We start from the raw sequence: 18,889 nt of genomic DNA, 5'->3' as shown, positions 1-18,889 counted from the left end.
GGTCACAGAGAAGGCAGGACAGTCGCTGCTCAGCAGGGGCCCTTCCACTGGGGTGTTTCTGACTTTGACTTGGAATCTAAAGAGTAGGATCAACAAAAGAACGACCCCGAGAATCTGCAGTTCAAACAGCTGCACAGCGGCAGCTAACCTGGAATCTGGAAGGTTGACTTCAGTAATGTCGGGAGCTGGAGGTAGAAAGTGTGGGCAGATGGGGGACAGCAGTGACCCGTCTCTGGGGTCGAGAGCAGGCAGAGAGATCCTCAGGGTGGACAACTGTACCCTCCATCTGAAGGGGAGAGGAGAGACACCACGTAACATCCTCTCTCCTGTGGACCACAGAAAGCGCACAGCACACAGACTTGTTTCATGAACACCAAACTCAAGTCACCAGGAACGAAGCCCTTTGTCCTAATATGCTGCTGGATGTGCCAACTCACGGGTGTCTGTGCCTTGATCCCATCTGAGTTTTGTATTTTTTTTTAAAGATTTATTTATTTATTTATTTGACAGAGATAGAGACAGCCAACGAGAGAGGGAACACAAGCAGGGGGAGTGGGAGAGGAAGACAGGCTCATAGCGGAGGAGCCTGATGTGGGGCTCGATCCCATAACACCGGGATCACGCCCTGAGCCGAAGGCAGACGCTTAACCGCTGTGCCACTCAGGTGCCCCTGAGTTTTGTGTTTTCCCCGACGTAGTAAAGTTACTATCTTTATCCATTTATTGGACTAATCTTGGAGACCCAGGTCTGGGGTCACCTTCTCTACAAAGACATCCTTGGCCTCCCGACTCAGAGTTAAAGTCTTCTGCGCCTCCTTAATCATCTCACCTAGACCTCTGTTGACGCGATGGGAAGTGACCGAGTGGCTCATGGCCGGGAAGTGCACTCGGCTCGGGAGTAGAGAAGGAAACAGGGCACACATTTGGTTCTGAGGAAGGACCATGCAGTCTGGTCTCACAGACCTTACCACACCTTATATTTGTTCAATTTCTGAACTCTTTGAGGATATTGACCACATCTCATTCATTTTTATACCTCCACAGACTACAGGAATTCCCACCACAAATGAGGTACTCAACAGAGTTAAAAATGAGCAACTGATGAAAAATTTGATTCACACACATTTGTTCCTTGGTACATGTGACAGGAGAGTGTAGCTGTAAACAAAGCCTTTGAGTAATTTCTTTGTCATGTCCTACTCTAATGCTAACTTCTCAGTATTTTCATTAGCTTGGAAACAGGCTTGGGTTAAACACTGAACATAAAGGCTACTTGGAATTAGTGATTCATGTTAAATCTGGATTTCTTACCAAAATTCCCTTCTATCTCCTTGTAGACCAAGTACCGTCTTGGCCACTTAATAAGGCCACCCCAGGATGGTCACCTATGGTCTCTAAGCTTCCCTTTTATTGGCCTTTAAAATGGGAAGAATAATCACTTAGACCTGCGGATGTGGGGAGGAATTCAGAGCTTGCCCAGTGCTGGTGCTCAGCTGGGGCTCAATCCTTGAGAGATGTCAGTATATCAAATCTGACACAGGGAATGGAAGTCACACCAAGTAATACTGTAGTCTGGGATGACGCCACACAATGTCTAAGTTTCTGTGTCTTTTATGGTCTTATTATGAACAAAGAACTCCTGAATGCCAAATAAACTCACCTTCGAGGCCGATTACGTAGAAAGTTCCACGACATTGGTGGCTTTCTACCTATGAAATAACTGCTAAAGAATGAAAGCCTTCAAAATGTTGCACCTTCATAAATTAAACAGAATTGTATCTTCATCCTCAGTGAAAGTTTTAGACAACTTTGTATTTAATACTCTGCTATAATTGCTCACTGCTCACCTGACCAGCCTCCACAAAAACCGATAATAAAAATCTGAATGTTTTTTCAAACTTGAAAAAAGAATTTTTTAAGGCAATGGTACATGCCTGGATGGGATTTGGAAATCTGCTACTATAAAGTATGAAAACCCCCATTTCTGTCTAAGAAACTTAGCTATGCAGTCTACAGATTCAATGCAATCCCAATCAAAATCCCAATATTGTTTTTTGCAGGAATAGCAGGGTCCATCCTACAATCCATATGGACTCTGAAGGGACTTCCAAATAGGCAACAATCTTGAAAAAAGCAGAACAAATCCGAGGTTTCAAACTTTTTGATATTAAAATTTACTACAAAACTACAGTAACCAAATCAGATGCTGGCAAAAAGACAGACACATAGAATAGAATAGAGAGCCCAGAAATAACTTCTCCCATATATGGCCAAATGAGCTGACACGGGAACCAAGACCACTCAATGGGGAGAGGACAGCCTTTTCAACAAATAGTGCTGGAACAACGGTCTGTCTACATGTGAAAGAGTGAAGGTGTACCTTCAACTTACAGCACATAGAAAAATTAACTCAAAATGGATCACAGGCCTAAACAGAAGAGCTAAAACTACAAAATCCTTAGAAGACTATCTAGAGAAGCGGCTTTATGACGTTGGATTGTACACTGATTCCTTAGCAAGGACCCAAGAGCACAGGGGACAGAAGGGGCGTACGAATGAGCACTGAGCACGGGAGAAGGTGCCCAACATCCCTCATCATCAGGGAGACGCAAGTAAAAACCACAGCGAGGTACCACGTCACATCCATCAAGATGGCTACTGTTAAACGGCCAAAAGCCTGGGAAACGGAAAATAACAGGTGTGGTGAGGATGTGGAGAAATGGGGCTCCCGTGCACTGTGGGTGGGAATGGAAAACCACGCAGCCCATGTGGAAAGCAGTCCGGTGGTTTCCTAAAGAATTAAAAATAGAACTACCACATGATCCAGCAACTCCGCTTCTGGGTCTCTACCCCGGAGACCGAGAGCAGGGACTCAGGTCCTTGCACACCATGTTCTCAGCAGCACTGGTCACGATGGCCAGAGGAAGGAAGCAACCTACGTAGCCATCTACAGATGAACAGTAACAAACTGTGGTCTATCCTGACCATGGAACATCACTCAGTCTTAAAAAGGAAGGAAGTTCGGACGTCTGCTACACCATGGCTGGACCTCAAGGGCATTGTGCTCTGCGGAGTAAGCCAGACACAAAAAGACAGATACCGTACAATTCCACTTGAACAAAGTGCCTGCAGCAGTCAGATTCACAGGGCTGCCCAGTGGGTGGCAGGTGCCGGGGTGGGGGGAGGGGCTGGGAGCGGCGCTCAACGGACGCAGACTTCCGGTTTGGGAGACGAGTCGTGCAAATGGCTGCACAGCTGTGGAAATGGATTTCACACCACCAAACTGTATACTTAAACATGAGTGAAATGGTAACTTTTATGTCATTTGTATTTTACCACAATTTTTAAAAATGCTTAGAAAGGACACTTAGCCATAGCCTAACAGCGTGTCTCTCAAGGTGCGCAACAGCACCCAGGGAGGTCTATCGACAGGGACCGACGGCAGCTATGAAGGCGGCGGGCAAGGCAAGTTAGGCCCTAAGTAAAGACGTGCTTAACTTATTTAAAGATAAAATGTCTTCACACAGAACTAATAGTGGAAATACGGGTGTGATTTTAAAGAGCTTCACACCAAGGAGTTTCTGTACAACTGCCAAAGGGTGAACAGGCCTATGAATGTGGCTCTGAAATTATTCTGGGGACAATGTTGTAGTTGAATAACAGAAGACTATTTGAGTATATGTTAGTAATGGATTATAAATTCTGACTTTATATTGACCTTGTTTATTAAAATTAAGGGACACTGTGGTCTTTATTAAAAGAAACCACCACTCTGCATTTTCAAAGCTATCGTCATGCTTTTCCCAAGTGAGATTTCTCAAGGTAAACACATAAAGCATTTGTTGGCAGGTGAAGCCTGAAGTATGACATGGAACTGTTACCTTTATGTGGCTCCTTGGACAGCCATATGTCTGTGGGACCGAGCAGAACCTTTCTTGACCGGATGTTACTGATAATCGCAGAGACACACTTGATTGGGCTCGATAACTACATTTTTTCCCCCTTCCAGACGTAGTCACTCTAGGGAAGAAGAAAAAGGCAGAGAAATGAGGTTGACATACAGAAAGAAAGAAAAATTCTACATAAGGGATATCGTTCTCAGGGAGGTTTGCTCGCTTGCGATGCCCTTGCAGCGAGGGGGCGAGAACGACCAGGCCAAGTGTGCGGGCGCAGGACACGCCACAGGCGGGGGCAGCGGGCGTAACCACGAGCTGCCACAACCGGCTATTTCTTCATAAATGATTCACAACAGAAAAGTCCCTTAGAAAACCAGACTGCAGTTTGTGATGTGAAAATGACACAAAACCATAAGCAAATTCTTCCAGAATTCAGTGTGAGAGTTGTTTTGTGATTGTGTCTATAAAGTGTGGAGACAGTATGGATGACTTAGCGGCTAATCACAGAAGCATGTATGCTCTGAACGTGCCGCAGCTCATGTCATCAGCAGACCGCCACATGTGTGTTTATGTTCGCCCCTCCCCAAAAGTCCTGCGTCAGCCGCAGCCCTTCCGTAGAAAAGATCTTACAAGAGCGTGTTATTTGCTAATTAAAAAAGAAAACAAAATACAATCTTAAGTAATAATTTAAATTTTGTATTTGCTAAAACTATAAAGCTACATGCAAATACAGTGTTTATAATGGGCTTTATGCCTAATCTATGGTCAGTATTCATAGTCACTCTGAATGTGTTCTGAGATGTTGCTTGCTAAGCTGGCTAAGAATGGGTTGGATGGTACTCAGTAGAGTGGTTTTATGAAAATGCATGTTTTTTCTCACCAAATGAATGTCAAATAGACAAATTTAATAAATTGTATAAATGAACTGACATAAAGCAAAACAATTAGGTGGTTGAAAATGGGTGAATAGGATAGGGCATTAATGATCAAAGTCACTCCATCCGATGTATTGTCAGCACTTTGTTTAAAAATCACGTTTTGATAAAATATTATTAAATTAATTTACACAATGTCCTACTCTTCTGGGGATCCCAGAAGTTCTCCTGTATCACTTTAAGCATCTCCTATTCTACCATCATTTTGAGGACCCCTCAGGTTCATGGAAGGTCACAGGGAGACAGACCTGGAGAGCATCATGTCTAGAGAAGTTTGAGGGCACATTCATCTGAAAACAATGGAAAAGGATAGGTTTCTCCTTAAAATGGTAGACATCTACAAAACAGAGCTTCTTTGTGGGCAAAGTGACGGGTTTTATTTGGCGCGCGTTGCATTCTCCATGAACACGTTCACAAATCAGGGCATTGAAATTCCCTTCTGTCTTCTCACATGGAACTCCACCCACCCTGCTCCCAGCCTTCCTCTGAGGCATCCAGCAGGTGTCAACCCCTCCGTCCTCCCATCCCCGCGGGATGGGGCAGCTGCTGCCTTTCCTGGTTCCCTGGCCTCACACTGTGCCAGACAGCCACCCTGTTCAGAAGGGAGGGAGGCCCTGGCTGCTCATGTTTTCAGCTGAGTCCTTACCAGACGTGGATTAAAAAGTCGCTGGTGAATGGATTATTGGCTAAACGCCCCTGAAGGGTATTTGAAGCTTCTTACTTAATGAATATAAATATTCCAATTTAAAACAACTGGTACGTAAGACAGAAATTTCTTCTTAAAAAGAGAATTTAGAAGATAGAATGGAGTGAGCTGAAACGACTAGTCTTTGAACAGCAGACCTTTCACTCTATAAGAACTCCCAGAACGATCCACTAATGAGTGACTTCCCTTAGTGACATGATCTTACAGGACGCCAGCTTTTCCCAGTTATTCAGGGACAGTAGGAAGGATTATGTCCCTACGGTCCCTGCTGCTCAGTTCCCTGTCATATGCGCTGCTCAGGATAATTTATAATGGAATTCCCAGGATGAGCTCTTAAGTGGAGTGTTTAGCAGATAGCTTAGCTGCAAAACACAAGTCACGCCAGCCAGGTGGGGCTCTCCAGACGCTCAGCCACACTCTGTCCTCAACCAGAGCCCTGGCTATTTCCTCTCATTCACTGTCACTCACAGGAAGATCTATGGGGCTTTCTTTATGGCCTTTGCCATTATGTGAAATTATATATTTTTCCTTGTTTTAAAATGTTTTGAGACAATTGCAGATTCACATGCCGCTGGAAGAAGTGACGTGCAGATCCCCCGCACCCTTAACCCACGTCCTCCAACGACAGCATCCTGCAAAACTGTAAGACCTGACCACAGCGGGACATTGCGGCTGATTGATTCCACAGATCTCAGTCAGAATGTCCAGGTGTACCTGTCCTCGTGTGTGTGTGCGTGTGTGTGTGTAATTGTGTCCCCCACTGCAGCCAAGACACGATGTCCCTCCCTCAAGGGTCCCTGGCGCTGCCCTTTAGAACTACACCCACTGCCACCTGCAACCCTCGTCTGTCTTCCGTTCTGTCATTCTGTCATGTCAAGAGTGTCTGTAACCTTTGGAGACTGGCTTTTTTCACTGAGCCTAATTCGCTGGAACCTCACCCAGGCTGCTGCTGTATCAACAGGGTCCACGGTGCGGACGGAGCAGCACCCAGCCGTTCGCCTGCTGAAGGAAATCACAGCTGTCTGTCCATTGCTTCACACGTTTACTGTCTGCCTTCTGCTACAAAGTGACACGGCAGAGACCTTCTATCCAGCTTATCTGTATGTCCCCGAGATCTAGAACTGCGCCCGGCATACAGACATATGTGGAATGAGCTAACAAAACACATGGAAACTAGGTAGGAGTTACTTTAAGTAAGTCCTTTTTCTAACACTGGGAAATAATAATAGTAGGCAAGATCATGTGTGTATTCTGCAAAATGCCCTCAAGCACATTATTATCACGTGATGTCCGTAAGTTCCTGTGGAGAAGACAGGTCAGGCATCGTTCTGATGTTTCAGTGACCACAGAGATTGTTGAAGGCACGTGGTCAATAAAGTCTGAGTTTGTTCTCCTGCACGGAGTTGCTCTGCAGTGTTCCTGTAACATTAATGTGACTACAGAAGAAGAGAAGGTAACAAAACTATAGAAATTACAACCTCCGAGTAAAATACGAATTAAAACCCAAACAAGCTTCATCACACGTTCTATACACACATGGACAACTGTGCCGCCCCTGGGGTTCGAGGGCCGCGGGGATCCACCTCATCTTAGCGGTAGAGCTGTTGCTCAGATCGGCAGCCCCCCCGCTGCTCTGAAGTGCTCGCTTCCCTGTTTAGCCGGTCAGAAACAACAGACAACGCAGAACCCAGCTTCTCACAGTGAGCCAGGCACCAGGAGGGATGGAACGACCTTTTAAATAATTGTTTTGTTGCTCCCAGTGGACTTTTCATAAAAGCACCCTATATCATGTCCCATGCAAAAGGAACACCCGTGTCACGGGCACCCACAGTAATTACCCCGCACAGTCCTACTTTCCAGTTAGTGTAAGTGGCAGCACTCCGAGGGTCACCAGCTCACTGCTCGGTGCTGCAGGCTATCACTCCTGCTCAGCGTGCAAAGTGTGGGCTGTGGAGGCTGTTCTCCAGCAGGTGCCCCACACCAGAGAGGTGCCCACTCTGCTGGTCATCAGGGCACTTACTGGGTTGATGACACGTCTACTGAAAAGTCTCTTTCTCCGAAATCTTAGTAATTCTTTCTTCTTAGGCTCTTTACCCTTCAGAATCATAGTTAAAAAAAAAAAAGAAAAAAGAAAGAAAAGAAAAAGAAAACAGCTGGAGTGCACAGAAAGTAACATTGTTCTTTAGGTGAATATTGATAAGTTCATGATTCCCACTGAAAATATGGTGAATTATGCAGAAAGAATTTTCCAGAAAGTTTTGGAGGTTATAGTCCATCTCAGATTGGGAGTTTCTCTTGATCCCCATGGAGCTCAGTGCGTGAGCTGTATGGTGGACTCACTCCCCAGCCCTTGGCTCCATGTGCCAACGCTGAGGGCTGGGGCCTCCATCTGTCCGGCTCCACACCCTGACTGGTTGGTGGAGACGTCACGTGCAGAGCAGATTTTGCGACAGTGAATGACTAAAGCCCACGACGGACCCTCCCAACAGGCATCCACCCACCACCGCAGGGCTGCCAGCAATGCCAGGCACAGGGCCGGGGAAGGGCATGGCCTTCAGATGGACTCCCAGGCTGGGCTTCAGCGGGTCCCGTGGCTTCCCTTTCTCAGAGCGCCAAATCATTTCCATATTTTAACAAAGTCTATGGTAAATAAGTGATTGTAAGTAAAAACTTAGTTTGAGGTCAGTGCATTAGTAATGGGTGTATTACAAAATTCATGATAACTTTATCATTTCTAAACTTTATTATTTATATATCTAAACTTTATCATTTCTAAACTTTATTATTGACATTCACAATATGAGAAAAAACAACTTGACTTTCCCCATTTAACAAGGGCATGTGCTGTTAATGTACTTTAATTTGTGATGTAGTAAATAAAAAGCATCAATTGTCCCCAAATTCAAGAATGATTATTTCATGTTTGGTTTTCAGATGGTTATAATATTACATATTTTACATATTTATATATTGTATATTATTAATATAGTATGTACTATATTATAATTGCATTTTATACTTATACATACTTATGTACAATTATATAACATTATTCTAATACAATAATCTAAGAGATGGATTAAAATCTAATAATGTGTCTTGTTGTGAAAAATAGACATAAATAACCTTCTGTAGGAAAATTTTGCATTTTGGGCTAAAGAAGACCAGACCTGTTTATTGTCCTTCCTTCCTTTCCTGTTTTGCTCTTTTGAACATCTGTTCCCAAGCAATGGGTAGCAGTGCGTTCTAGGCTGGTATTTGTAAGTGCCTCTCCGTACATGGCGTATTATATCCCGGTTTATCTTTATTCTCATGACATTAAAAAGCTACCTTGTACATAATTTGCAGTCTATATTGTTCCTCTTTCTAACATTTGAAAAGTCGCAGCTGACAGCCAGCAATGCAGGGACCCCGGTCACACGAATATAACTTACAGAGCTGCTACAGGTGATTCGGAGGCAAGTTTGCTCCTTGCTAATTTGTCTTTTACTATCAGTGTCCCTTATGCTTCTTGTTTTTGCTAATGGCTCATTATGAATATATGGCTTAAATAGTTTATGGCTCTGTCTTAAAGGATGTTCAGCACTACACACTGGTCCCGCGGGCCACCTGGCTGTCAGAGGAACAGTTGAGTGCAGGCCCTGGGCAGGCACAAGGCCTCAGGGACATCCCGTGACCTCTAGGAACCACCTGTGAACTAGAATCCCATTTGGAGCTCATCAGAGTCATTCTGTTGCTAACAAAAAAAATCTTTATTTTACTATTTTAAATGTAGACATTGAAACAGCTGTGTTTAGCGCCTTGTTAGCATGAACCCCCTGCTACAACCTTGAAAACCCCGGGGAACTGGTCACTACAGAGGACAAGCTGTTGCCAAGGAATGAGCGTTTGTCAGTTACAACGTGCTCGCAGCGGAGGGCAGCGGCTGCGGGGGAAGAGGCGCCGAAGACCTCGGTGCGCGCCGCTGGAGAGAGAAGGAGCGCAACCACAAAGCCATGTCCACGCCCTCCCCCTGCTCACCCAAGGGACCGGGCATCTGGGATCTGGGAAGCACTTCCGTATGGATTACAGAACTGACTCCAGACTGTGGTCCAGCAGGCTGCAATGATCAGTCATCACACTGAACAGGAGGCAACGAGTTGTCAAAAATTTGATAAATGTTCTCATCAAAGTTATCCATGCTGTATAGTATATGGGCCAGATAGCTGTATATGGCTTGTTATGAAAACAGGGCACCCCAAATACCACCCCTTTCTTTTCCCAGCTCCCGAGAGGGAAAGATTTTCAGTTCTTGTAGCCTTTCCTTCTGGTATCTACCTCTAGATCCCTGAACACATGAAAGTGTCTGTCTTCGTGCGCAACTTTCCATGAAAAGCTGTTAACTTCCCACCGGGGAGAACAGAGTTGATGCCAGGATGCACTTGGGCCAATGTGGCTCGCATGCTTTCTGTCCCCAGTGTAGTTATATCATCGGGCATTGCATGAGATTGTCACTCATTGTTTTCACAACCCGGGACACACACTGTTGACTGACGAGCCGTAGGCTACACTGTGACCCTCAGCCATTGGTAACTATGTACGAAGGCGCGCTCACCCACCTGGGTGTTTCCTGAGGCTTGTGACCAGACCCTCCCAGTTAAGTGGGCTCCTCTCGGGACAAGTGCCCACATTGGATGTCAATCTGGTGCCTTGGATGAGGTCCCAGGAGAGCATGCTCCCACCAGCCAGGCCCACTGTGGGCCCCGCCGAGGAGCTCGGGAACCTCTGTCCACCACCCCCAGCCCGGCATCCCTCCCCAGTAACCCGTCTCCTGTATACTGTGTTGTGTCTCCCTCTTTGTTGGATGGAGACATCTTCCCATCCCTTCCTGGGGAAGACTCTTACTATTTCCATAACATCTGTCTGAGAAAACAACCTAGGTCGGAAGTAATTCCCCTCAGGTGTCCAGTGCCTAAACTGCATTGTCTTCAGCCTCCAAGGCTCCTCGTATGAGCCCTGCCATGGATGCTCATAAGCAAATTATTGCCAGTCTGTCTTTGTCCCCAGCAAGGGTAGGTGTGTGGGTCCATTTTCCTCCATCACGTTGGGCGCTATATAGACCTTCCGGGAACATTCTCTTCATTTCCTTCTTCGGGGGCTGCTTCTCCCCATTTTCTCTGCTCTCTCTTTGTGGAACTTGTGGTTTTCAGATGGCGGTCCACTGGCCACCCTCTCTCTCTCTCCTCCCCATCCTTCATTTCTTCATCTCTCCTTCCTGCCAGGGTCCTGGGATTCCCTTCTCTCCCTTCTGGTGAGCTTTAATACTTAACATTTCAACACTCCTACTTTTTCACAGTGATCTCTTGGTTATTTGAACCATATCTTCGTCACAAAATGTATTCTGGGGGCGCCTGGGTGGCTCAGTCGTTAAGTGTCTGCCTTCAGCTCAGGGCGTGATCCCAGGGTTCTGGGATTGAGCCCCGCTTCAGGCTCCTGCTCAGTGGGAAGCCTGCTTCTCCCTCTCCCACTCTCCCTGCTTGTGTTCCCTCTCTTGCTGCCTCTCTCTCTGTCAAATAAGAAAATTAATTAAAAAGAAAAAAAGAAACTGTGAAAAAAATGTATTCTGTTCTTGTTCTGTAAATATGCTAGTTCTCTCCCGTAACCGTGGATGTTCCTGTGGTTCCTTTCTTTCTTGTATAGTTTCTGTCTCCTCCGACTGGCTTTTCCCCTTTTCGCTTGTTGGCTTGTTTTGGTGCCTTTCCTATGAGAGGATTTGCTCAGACACCTGGAGCTCCTTGGCCGTCACCCAGACTTTGGGCCTTGTGAGAAAGTGTTTTGGAAGCCCTGCTCACGTAGGCGACGCTTCTCGACAGTGGGCCTCGTGGAGGGCGCTAAGTGGCCTCTGTGCTGGCCGGCACGGCAGGTGAGAGGCGGGCTCCAGGGCCAGACAGCCAGTCGTCCGATCCCACCTCTCCCGCTTAGAGCCTTGCACCCACTTACTGAGTTTCCTCTCTCTACCAGCGTCCTCACTGGTGAAGCAGGGACCGCTGAGGAGGTTATGACTTTCAAAAAATAATTATAACGTCTTTGGGATTGTGCCTGTTTTACAGGAAGTGCTGTAGGAGTGTTTTTAGAATAAGTCAGTGGATACACGACCACCAGGAAGACTGTTGTGCGTCTCCTGAAGAGGGTGTGCTGGAAGGTCAGTTGGTAGAGGCTGCTGGGGTCTCGATTTCCTTCAACTCCACTCTCAGCACAGCACCCCACACTCCTCTCAACCCTGAAGAACCTCTCTTTACCCTGAGTAAACACTGGGTTTTCGACAAAAAGCAAAAACGTCCGGGTGTCCAACCAGCTCCCCAGAGTTTAATGCAACGGCACCTCACCTCCACGGGGCCGAGTCTGCCAATTCTAGACCCCAAGGGCTCCAAGAAGGTTCTCTATGCTCCATGGCACACTCTCTCTGCTGGGTTAGCATCTCCTTGCTTTGGGTCTGAAAAGTCGGTTACTCTTTGTCTCTGCGTTCCAGCTTCAGAATAGTGTTGCCATTATCCTATCTTGTTCTTTGCTTTTAAGATAAACATCACTCTCCTGTCATTTGAGTGGGGTTTTGGGGGGCAGCAGAAGCTAATGTGCTTAAATATCCTATCTTTAACAGAACACCCAAAGCTTTCACATCTACTAATGTCTTTTAACCAAGAACCCCATCCAGAGAGGAGGAGACACCATCTAGGGAGTTTTTTACTCTTTCCTCCAAAAAAATAGTCATCCAAAATCCCATCTTTGTTTTGACTTGACTCTAAATACGATTTATGTATTAAATACTAGCATTTGTGCCTGAAAACAATTAGTGAAATGAATTTTCTTATTTTTATCTCGATTGTCTGTTTCCTGGATGATTACCCCTCATTAATTCCCACCCTATTGCTTTTTTTAATCATATACCAGATTTTCCTTTTCTGTCTGTCTTCCCGCAGGATTCAGTCCAACATCCCGTTTTCCAGACCAGATCCTGCCCATTTGGGTTAATCCCTTTCTTGTTCTCTGTAACAGTCCCGTGGGGGTATTATTCATTTAAAATGAATGAACTTCGGGCTTCTTCATGGATGTGGACCATGGATTATTCATAGCTGTGTCCTTAAAACTTAGTGCAAGAAGAGATAGTTTGGCAAAAATTAAGCAGTTGCAAAATGAACATCTGGGAAATAAAACAAAAACACTGACCTCACTCCCATTGGGCCTGTCCTTTCTCGGCTTCCTTTCCTGTCATACCTCAGAGGCTGTGCTGAGACACACAGGCCCTTGCCTAGTTCCTGGGCCTAGAGGCCCTAAGCAATCCCATTGTCCTCCCCCATCTGCACTGTTTTAGGATACATTTGGAAGCTGTTGCCGTGGGCTGGAGTCAGAGACAGCCATGGGCTTGCCCTCAAGATTCACAGCCATGGCCTGGCTGGTTCTGAGCTCCTAAGTTGAGGTGGGCCTGCTGCTTGTGTTCAACCAGCACACGGGGCACCCCCCATGGGCCTGGGTGGGAAAGCACACCTCATGTGAAGAACAGATGCTGGGCCTTCTGCTCCTGGAGCCCATCTGGGGGTCTGAGGCTGGCGTGGAGCGCGGGTGCAACAGCACCCTCCAGCTGTGTCTTCATCTCCTGGGGGTTCAGTGAGGCTTAACTGAGAGCAAATGATACGCGCTTGGCATAGCGTCTGCCTGAGCACGTGCTCCTCACTGACCCATGTGACTTCTGAATAGGGATTTGGGATAGAGGGATGGCAAAGACTTGCAGAGTAACTTACAAGAAGTGAATTTTAATCCAGAAATTTGAATTTGAGTTTACAAGGAAGAGAAAGCATTTCAGTTTTTAGCAAAACTACTAGAAAATGGGTCTTTTTCCTAGGAGACTTGCTCACATGAACTCAGCAGGCCACAGCCTGCTCATTTGTAAATTGAGGGTTTGGAAAAATACTGACTCTTTTCCCTGAGAAAGGTTCAGGGCTCCTTGGGGAGCTGTCTTGGAGGGGCTGTGGGGGGGCAGGGCCCCATGGGGGTCACACTGGGTGCTCTGTCCCTCCCCTGACATGTCTCGCCCAGACGTCTCGTTTTCAGTCCACTCCAAATGCGGGGACTAAGCCTCCCGTCACTAACATAGAGCTGGAGGGGGATGCTGGCCTGACCAGCCTTCCAGAAGGGGAACTACTCACAGGAACCAAGCTCGCAGGGCTGAAGGGGGGGAACTCCCTGTGGGCCTATTGCGGACACCCCTGCACCATAGACCCCATTCTGGACTGCTTCACTCTCTGGAAATACAACGTAAGGATGGATCTCTTTCCATTTTTGCTGATTCGCACAATCTGTAGTTTACCAGCTGCCCACTGAGCGCAGGTTTACACGTAGCTTAGACGGTGGCACACAGACTCCACGTATGTAGTTACCACCATACGACCCTCTTCCTTCCATCGACTGTGGGCGTTTGGTGACAACACATCACATGCTCAGAGCAGGGGTTTCAGCCAGGAACCATGGTGCAAACTCGGCCTTCACTATTCAGTTAGAGCACATACAATACTTCTCTGCATTTGGATAATACACATCTATTACCACAAAAAGCGCAGTCAGGTGTCAAGGAGACAACTGCCATCACAGGGGAGTTCAGCACATCGCATGGGCGGTTCTTCAGCTCTCTCCACACAGTAACCCATAAAGTCATGAGTAACAGATGTAACCTCAATTTCTGATAACCTTCAAACCTTTTAGGCAAAACTTCTGACAAGGTTATGGAACCTACAAAATATCTCATGGGATCCATGAGGACTGAGATGCAGATATTTCCTTTTTAGTACAATAAATACATTTCAGAAGAGAAGCTTATAGGAATGTATTTTTTTCCAGTTAAATAATTTTTCTCTATTATCCTTCATTAAAAAATATGAGATTGTTCTAGATTAAAATATTGGGTTTTCGGATGTAACAAAATAAAAATTCAGGAAGAAACATTCTAAAATATCATCAAATGATGGTAATATTCAAATAAAAGACTAACAAAAAATTCTTAATTACAAAGCTCAAAATTCAGGGCTGCATACAAAGTCACAAACACATTTAAAATCGACACATATGGCATCATCAAACCTGAACAGCAAAGCTGTCCTCCCCTCGCGGTGCGCACCACCCTTTCACAGATGCGGTCCTTTCTAGAGCAGTGCCCTGGCTAAGCTCATCACCTGCCTCAACTGTCTCGACATTTGAATGATTTATCCAGGGTAGCCGCTCCTGGCTCCTTCCCCAGCCGGAGGTCAGTGGCTTCTGTAGCCTTGCTGGGTGCCCTGCACCGTTCCCTGACAGGAGAGGAAAGGCTCTCCAGGCTTATGAGGGGGCATCTCGCTCTTCTGAGTGGCAAGTGCCTCTGCTGGATTCTACTCCAACGTGACCATGTGTTTACTCACCTCCTTGGAGCAGGTGGTACTGTTTTGTTTTGTTTTTTTTAATGAACTTATAAAAATGCTGCTTCTTTTGAACCTTAATCATTTGTAAGGCCTTTCAAACTCTCTCTTTTATACACACACACACACACACGAAACCTAGAGCTCTAGTTGGAAGTTACAACCAAAAAGAGATATTAGGCACAAAAGAACAGCAAGAAAATGCAAATTCGTATATTTTACAGAAATGATTTATCCATTTTAAGACATGTGTTTCTTCCTGCTTCCCTGTGTCATATCAGTTTTCATACCAGTCCTTCCCTGTACGCCTTCTACATGCCACTAAAATTACCAGTTTAAATTCAACTCATTTAATTAGGCCCATCTCAATGGTCACTTTCTCCAAAAAACCTTCTTCCAATTCCCAAAAAAGTAATCTATAGTCCTTAACTACCAAAACACTTTTAAAACTTTTCATGCGGCCCCAACATTATACCTTGTACTAGGGTTAGATCCGCACCTTATTTATCTTATAAGCTGAGTATTTGTGGTCAAAATTAGGAAAGAATAATACCATGATAATGGGAATGGGAATGCTCACAGAGCCCTGATGGTCCAAGGTACGATCTACATGCTTCATAAACACCAGTGCACAGGAGCCGGGCAACCCCAGGGGCAGGGACTGCTGGAGTTGCCACCTCATGGGACAGACTGAAAAGGGCTCTGCTACTCACCAGCTGTGTGGTCAGGGACACATTACTTGACCTCCCCAGACCTCAGTTTCTTCATTGTTAAATGGTATTATTCATGAACATTCTCCATATTGACTGCTGAGTTTAAATGAAGTTTGTTTCTATTCTTGCCAAAATGCTGACCAGAAAGACACTGACTCTATGGCAAGACCCATTCCAACAGGAGCTACAAGCCATAAGATCAAGACAGGAAGACAATCGGGTGAGGTATGGAGGGGAAATTTTTATTTATTTATTTATTTATTTATTTATTTATTTATTTATTTAGTGGGGGTTTTTAAAGAATTTTTTTAATTTAAATTAAATTAATTAGCATATAGCGTATTATTAGTTTCAGAGGTAGAGGTCAGTGATTCATCAGTCTTATATAACACCCAGTGCTCATTACATCACATGCCCTCTTTAATGTCCATCCCCCAGTTACCCCATCAGGAGGGGAAATTTAGAGGTGGCCTATGTGGTGTGGTTCTGAGGGGGGGAGAGTCTTTCCAGATGTTGGAGGATGAAGGGGAACAGTCACCGTTGGAGTCCAGCTCTTGCCCCCCGCCCTCACTCTCACCACTGATCTCAAAAGCAATGGAAGACACATGTCAAGAGTTTAGTAAGGTGTCCAAAGGCATGATGTCACTTGGGGGAGTATCATTTGGGAAAAAATTTACATCAGGATGAGAGACTACCAAGTATATAATAAATTTAACAAAGGATGTGCAAACCTCTACAGCGAAACTCATGAACCTCTATTAAGAGATGCCAAAGAAGATCTAAATCAACAGGGAGATAAATCACATCATGATTAGGAAGATCAGTATTGTGATGATGTCAATTCTCCTCCAAATTAATGGATGATGGAATTCAACCAAAATACCAAAAGGATTTTGTAAGAAACCTGATATTTATAGGGAACAGTCATGGGCCAAGAATACCTAAGACTTGTGAAGAAGAACATGAGGGGTGGGAAAGTTGATAGCCAGGCGTCAGGACTTACTCTGAAGCTGTGGTAATTAAACCTGTGTGGTACTGACAAGAGATAGCAAATTAATCCATAAGATAGACCATTGCACGCTGCATGGCGGAATTTTGGAACAGAGAAGGCATATCAAAGGGGGGAAAAGAGGCATTCCTCAATACATGGAGCTGGAAAAATGATTATCTCATGACGAAAGATGAAGTTGGATTCTTACATTTTATGTAAACTCAAGATGGATTAAGGAGTTAAATATTAAAAACAAAACCTTAAGACTTTTTCTAGAAAATATAGATGAATAAATTCTCATATCTTAGAGTAAGAAAATATTTAATGCAAAAAGCATTGATGATAAAAGATGGCTGAATTGGACTACAGTAAATAAGGAACCTCTCTTATCAAAACACAACTTAAAGAAAATGGGAAGTCAAGCTACAAACTGGAACTTAGACTCTTTTTTTTTTTAAGATTTTATTTATTTATTCGACAGAGATAGAGACAGCCAGCGAGAGAGGGAACACAGGCAGGGGGAGTGGGAGAGGAAGAAGCAGGCTCATAGCGGAGGAGCCTGATGTGGGGCTCAATCCCATAACGCCGGGATCACACCCTGAGCCGAAGGCAGATGCTTAACCACTGCGCCACCCAGGCGCCCCTGGAACTTAGACTCTTGATCTGCATAAAGAATGTATAAAGACCTAGAAATGAGTAAGAAAAGCATATTCACTTCAATAAAAGACTGGGAAGAAAATATCAACAAGCATTTCACCAGAGGAAAATGTCCATCATAAATACATGAAGTGATTGTTCACAATTATTCATCAGAGAAATGCAAAAAAGCTATGAAGTGCTACTAGTCTACCATTGGGTTACATTTTTTTTTTTTTAAGTCTGACACTTCCAAGTGTTGGAGAGAATTGACAACTTCCTAAGGGTTTAGTTATATATCAAGACAGAAGTACCAGAGAATGCCCAAACATGAAAAGGTTTTAGAAATCACCTGGTCTGTTGAATTTTATGTTGTGGTCTCTGATGTCCCAATGGTGAGGACATATTTCAGAAGCCACTACAATCTAGTTCCCTCCTTGGTTCCAGGAAATAATTCACTAAAAGTGAATAACCACTCTTTCCTGGATATTTTAACATTACCCAAAATTCTAAAATATGAGCATTTATATCTTCAGTACAAATTTAATGTATTATCACTTTGTAAATAAACATATTCTTGAGCAATTTACCTTAAGGTAAATATCTGAAAGATAGTAGTATTTCCTATCACCTATAATACCACAAAGTCAAACGAAATAATCTCAAAATGAAAGTTATTTTCATTTCTAAAATTACTTAGTTAAAAGCAACACACATTTTTGGAAGAAAAGATGAATGCCAACTAATAAAATACTTGACCAAACAATAATGCGGAGCAGACAAGATTATAATTCCTGGATGGAACACAGTGGACTTAGAAGTCAATGAGCCACTTCAATCTTTACCTTTCCTGACACACTGCAACTCAGAAATAGGCAACTTTGTTTTTGGCTACTTAGATCTTTGCGTACCCACCTCTCCCTTTCCTCTTCCCCCACAAAATCTGTGTGTTTTATGGAAGGAAGGTCTTCATCTGGGGCTTGATAAGGAGACAATGTAAGAAGTCAGCAGTAGTGAATTGGATGAGCAACTGCATTTATCAAGAAAAGCGGCCCAGAATCTCCAAGGAACTGTTGAAAAGGAAAAACAAAGCTGGGGGCATCACAATGCCGGATTTCGAGCTGTACTACAAAGCTGTGATCACAAAGACAGCATGGTACTGGCACAAAAACAGACACATGGACCAATGGAACAGAATAGAGAACCCAGAAATGGACCCTCGGCTCTTTGGGCAACTAATCTTTGATAAAGCAGGAAAAAACATCCGGTGGAAAAAAGACAGTCTCTTCAATAAATGGTGCTGGGAAAATTGGACAGCTACATGCAAAAGAATGAAACTTGACCACTCTCTCACACCATACACAAAAATAAACTCCAAATGGATGAAAGACCTCAATGTGAGACAGGAATCCATCAAAATTCTAGAGGAGAACATAGGCAACAACTTCTATGACATCGGCCAGAGCAACCTTTTTCACGACACATCTCCAAAGGCAAGAGAAATAAAAGATAAAATGAACTTATGGGACTTTATCAGGATAAAGAGCTTCTGCACAGCCAAGGAAACAGTCAAAAAAACTAAGAGACAGCCCAC

The 18,889-nt window shown here is 44.6% G+C and overlaps 1 protein-coding gene across 1 annotated transcript in view; it reads right to left on the bottom strand.

Annotated features, from left to right (window-relative positions):
• The window catches only part of MYT1L (myelin transcription factor 1 like), a 435,752-nt gene that overhangs the window by 198,854 nt on the left and 218,009 nt on the right, over positions 1-18,889 (bottom strand). Inside the window, exon 4 of the mRNA XM_034659976.1 lies at positions 3,881-4,019. The gene's annotated coding sequence lies outside the window, so the exon portion shown is untranslated. The remainder of the gene's footprint in view (positions 1-3,880; positions 4,020-18,889) is intronic.

The sequence above is a fragment of the Ailuropoda melanoleuca genome, chromosome 4 (assembly GCF_002007445.2).
Source record: "Ailuropoda melanoleuca isolate Jingjing chromosome 4, ASM200744v2, whole genome shotgun sequence".
In the NCBI taxonomy this organism is placed as follows: Eukaryota; Metazoa; Chordata; class Mammalia; order Carnivora; family Ursidae; genus Ailuropoda; species Ailuropoda melanoleuca.
This window is presented reverse-complemented; position numbering and strand designations above follow the sequence as displayed.